Below are 5,000 nucleotides of genomic sequence, written 5' to 3' on the forward strand. Positions count from 1 at the left end.
TGAAACATTCATAGTTTCAAATTTTAATTTCCCTAGCATTTGTTGCCTCTTAATATCAAGTCCATCAGACTCGATTAGCATTCCCACAAAAAAAAATTCATAGAATTATCATAGAACCAAGTGATGCGAGTTATGTATGAAGTGCTAAAGAATGGGACATTATTTCTTTCAAGAGTGAGAAAATGGGACAAGAATTGTATATATTTGAGCTGCGGGCTTAAGACGCAAGAGAGAAATCATCTTCGCTATTATCTGGAAAATTTAAGCACCAGCATCGCAGAGGTCATTGGTTCGAATCCTGTTTGAGCCACATGTAGTTTTCATTTGTCTACAAGCGACAATTGCTTAAGGAGGCTCGAAACAAAGTCTGTAAGCCAGCTTTTCAGAAAAATTGATTTTTTTGAAATGTCTCTCTAAATTTTTTTTCACTGACAGAATTTTTTTAAATTTGAAAGGCAAACCTTTTAAGTTAATGTAAGCTAACATGCAAAAAAAGAAAAAAATTTACCTTCCGGAAGCAGAGATATAAACGAGTAAAGTTGCAAAATCAGGAAAAATGAGGGGGTTACAAGATCAGCATTTACGTATGCGTCACCAGTTCATTCGAGTACACGCGCGAGTGAAGCTAAGGCCAACACAAACGGATTTAAGTGACCATTAACCGTTTGTGTAGAGTTTTCGTAGTTTTCAGCACCGCAACTTTGGAATGCCCTGCCACTAGAACTGCGTCAAAACACAAATATTTCGAGTTTTAAACGATGTTTAAAGACACATCTTTTTAGATCTGCTTTTCAATGAACTTACTGTAATTTTAGAACAATATTATTTTTGTATTAATTTTTTGAATGATAAATTTTTAAAGTCAATTTATTTGTAGTATCACCATTATTGTAATTAGCATTATTTACTACTTTTTAATAATTATTGTTGTAAATATCTTTAATTTCTATTCATTGTAATGCGCCCATGATCATTTTATGAAATGGACGCAGAAGAAGTATTAAAAATTATTATTATTATTATTTTCGTGAATAGGAGATGTCTATTTATATTCCACTTATATAGGAATTAGAAGAAATGTGAGCGAAATTAGCGGTATTTGTTTATTTCCGGCGACCCATTTTGAATCGTGAGCTGACGCGAGCAGCTTTTAGAATTTCGTGTGTGACTTACGCGCGCGCGCTCAGCTGAAAACCCTTTCGAGTCTCCTTCATAAAATTGTCCCGATAAGCGCGAGGAGACGCGAGGATCATTTCTCTCTTTCGACAGGAAGGAATATTTACAAAGAAAGCGAATCCCTTTAGTCTCCATTGCCAGCTAAAATCTTGGACATTTCCAATAGAAAATAAAGACCACCCCTCCCTCCAATTTCAATGATAAAAAAAATAGCGCGATTCAACTTGCGCGCGGATTCATCACTGATTTTGGGGAGTGGGGTTACTAATTTTTCATTCTATTTTGTCCAAGATTGTAGTTCCAGTCTATCAGTTTGGTCAAGTATTCTGTGTAATCAGACTCTAATTCGTCTCACACCACGTTCCTTGACGGAACTTCCGCCCACTGGTTGATTGACGTTTGCACAGCATTTCCGCTGCGGACCGATGATACTGGAGTGGAAGCCTTCAACAGTCAATCAGATCTAGGGCTTTTCACAAATTGCTCGATAATCATCGTGTGTGTGATGTAACGATAATTTTATTGGATAAAGTAATTCCACATTACCATTTTCGAGTTTTAAATAACCTAACATAGCCCGTTCATAATCTCTTATTTTGGAGGCCTGTGGTGATAGCTAGTAAAAGGAAGTAGTATAAGAATGACATACATAGAACACAATAAAAGAAAGGAAAGACGGTAAAACATAACTTTGTTTATTTAATAAATTTCAAACATTACTATTACGTAAACTTGACCATGTACAATAAACAAATTTCGATTATGATCATTAATTTACTTGATGTTTCCATTCAGACAGGGATTTCCCCTAAGAAGACTTGATGATAATCAAGATGCATAAGAAAGGAGGCCTCGATTGTTCAATATCAACCCGGCAGGTACAAAACACAGGTCACCGTTTTACCAATACAGAAAGTATCCTAAACATTCATAAAAGCTAACCTTAGGCCTAAAAACTTTTCTTTAGGCTAGTTAGGCCTAAGGTTAGCTGTTATGAATGTTTAGGATACTTTCTGTATTGGTAAAACAATTACCTGTGACCTGCCGGATTCCCGCCATATTTCCACCCCATACACGAAGAGACACGACTCCTCACTCTTTAAATCGAGCGGTATTCTTGTCCTCATGTAAGAAGTGCTCGAATCTCGATGCATATATCACGAACGATGTAGGTATATAAAGACATGGGCGTTAGTAGTCATGCTGTGTATGTTATAACGCATCTTGATGTGGTTAAAACTTGATGGAAAGTATCACGAATCATGATGTATATTTATTGGGAAACTTGATGTACATATTGCTGAAGAATCTTCATGTAAATAATTATATCAGATAATCTTGATGTAAGTGTAGCATCGTTTAACATGTAAATATGAGCTTCGATATTTATATGGCGAATTTTGATGTATGTATAACAGTCTTGATGTGCATGTACAACCACTTGATATATGTATGCCATTCTTATTGTGTAAATAGCACATCTTAATGTTTTGTCCCTTTTTAACAAGCATACTGCACACAATGAGAAAGAAACAGAACTATGACAAAATATGCGTTTCCTTTTCTTAGGAATTTCTGTGACATAGTTACCCTCACATACAATAGTTGTTTACTTGAATAGACATGTAAATTTTGTTTTCCCAATACAGATCATGTGATAATACTCAGGAGATTTGATCCTTTGTCTTGTTCATTAAAAAGAGTGTATGCCGACATGAATGTTTCCATGTACTCTTTTAAAGTGCCTATATAGTAGAAAAATATCTTTTGCTTATTTTAAAGACCTTTCAAGATAATAAAGAATGGTGTTCAAACTTTTATCAAGTAAGGCACAAACTTATGCCCTCTACGCTGTTGCCATGGCAATCATTTTTCCTGCTGGGTCAATTCAACACAGGATTGATTTTGTTTTTTATTGTCGTGATAAGACTTGTTCACTCTCAGTAAGCTTATACAGAGATGTAAAGCATTATGGGCAGACACATGCATTTCAAGTCCGACCATCTGCCTCAACTTATCTGTTCAAAATCCGAAATATTTGTTTCATTACAGAGAGGGACAGGAAACGAGACTGTTGCCATGGCAACCTCTTAACGGGTATCACTTTGTGTTCTTATCACTGGTGCCACGTTTGAATCTCATTACTCCAATATTTTCGTAGATATTCTCAATTTTGGAATTTATTACAGTGATTTGTGCAGTTTGAGATATCATTTTTTTTTACAAAAACTTGAATATTTCTGGAACGAGAAAGTATTCCAAAATAGAAAACACCATTCTTCATCAATATGAAAGGTCTTTTAAAATAAGCAAAAGATAGTTTTTACTTCATAGGCATATGATCTGAACTGGGAAAACAAAATGTACAACCAAACCATACTTAGTACTCTACTAACTATGACCAAACAGGTGTAATGATATGAGGGTAGATTTCTAAATAATAATTGCTTTCAAACATGTTCATGACTGAAGATAGTTTTTTTAGAGGAGCAAGGCTGGCACAGTGGTGACAGCACTTGCATCCCACCAATGTGGCCTGGGTTCAATTCCCAGACTTGGCGTCATATGTGGGTTGAGTTTGTTCAGGTTCTCTACTCTACTCTAAGAGGTTTGATTTGATTTAAGGGCCCACTGACGTTTTTTTGGGGTGCGTTGCAAAGGATGTAATGGTTAAGTAATTTGAGAGAATTTGCATTAGTTTGGTCAGTTTCCAACTTTGGTAAGCCAATGCCCCTAAATATGACGTCATCATGCCACGCCCATGGTTACGTGAACAATAAAAGAAAACTTTAACTTTGTCTCATTGCTACGCAATTTGGGTATTTAATCGATGGTTTGATAATTTGTATTCGTTTTTGCATCCAGCCAAGCATGGTTTTCTTTTTATTTTGAAAAATGTTCTTTTTAAAGACATAAATGATACTGAAATACCCATAACTTCTTCAAAAAAGATGATTTGAAAAAATCAATGCTTAGCTATATTCTGTATATGGGGTGAAACGTGCCATGTAAAAAAAAATTAATTCAATTTAAAGGCCGCTGGAAATTTAGCTTTTTCTCAAAACTGGAAGTCAGTTCGTTTACTCACGCGCAGTTAATCTGAGAATGAACGAGAGGAAGGGCAAGGAAAAACCTTCGATGCAAACAACAGTTCGTGTGGTGACTTTTGCTTGTGAGTGGGTTTTCTTGTCATCTCGATATGATGACGTCAGTTACCGGAAGTAACATTACACTTCCTTAGCAACGCGCAAAAAATCCCACTGTGGGCCCTTAAGTGTGCAGTGTCCAGTGCCCCAGTGCTAAATACCGGTACACTTGACGCTTAATTAAAGTCGATTATTTAATAAAAGTTCATTATTCGGAACCCAAGCGTCTTTCTTATTAACAACTTGGCAAGGTATGATGATCTCATCTGTTGAGAAAATTGGCTGGATTTTCAACAACCAGAGGGAACGTTATGTAGAGGGAAAAATAAAAAGAAAGTTTCGTTCATGTCACAGACACCAATCCTCTAAAGACTACACGCACTCAAAAGATCTTATCTCACCAAGTTGTCAAAAGATCTAGATAAGAATAAGCTAATCATCATTTAACGATTCAAAGGGCCCTGAATTAGTCTTTCCTTTTTCAGACAACTTACAACACTCATTTTTCCTCTAAAATTTCCCTTATTTCCCAAAAACCCACAACAAACATATCTAAAATTATTAACATTTCTGTTGCCCCTGTGGTACAAATTACAAGCCTGTTAAATAGCAATAAAATTATCATATCCTATTAAATATGTCTCCACACCAACATCTGCAATGTTCCCAACCCCCTAC

At 35.8% G+C, this 5,000-nt stretch overlaps 1 protein-coding gene across 2 annotated transcripts in view; it reads right to left on the reverse strand.

The window, feature by feature from the left end:
- Window positions 1–2,404: 2,404 nt before the first annotated feature.
- The window catches only part of LOC137999533 (transmembrane protein 272-like), a 14,686-nt gene continuing 12,090 nt past the window's right edge, over window positions 2,405–5,000 (reverse strand). For both annotated transcript variants that reach the window (XM_068845319.1, XM_068845318.1), the window contains exon 4: window positions 2,405–5,000. This exon is cut by the window's right edge and continues 891 nt beyond it. The gene's annotated coding sequence lies outside the window, so the exon portion shown is untranslated.

Source organism: Montipora foliosa, chromosome 4, assembly GCF_036669935.1.
Source record: "Montipora foliosa isolate CH-2021 chromosome 4, ASM3666993v2, whole genome shotgun sequence".
Lineage (NCBI taxonomy): Eukaryota > Metazoa > Cnidaria > Anthozoa > Scleractinia > Acroporidae > Montipora > Montipora foliosa.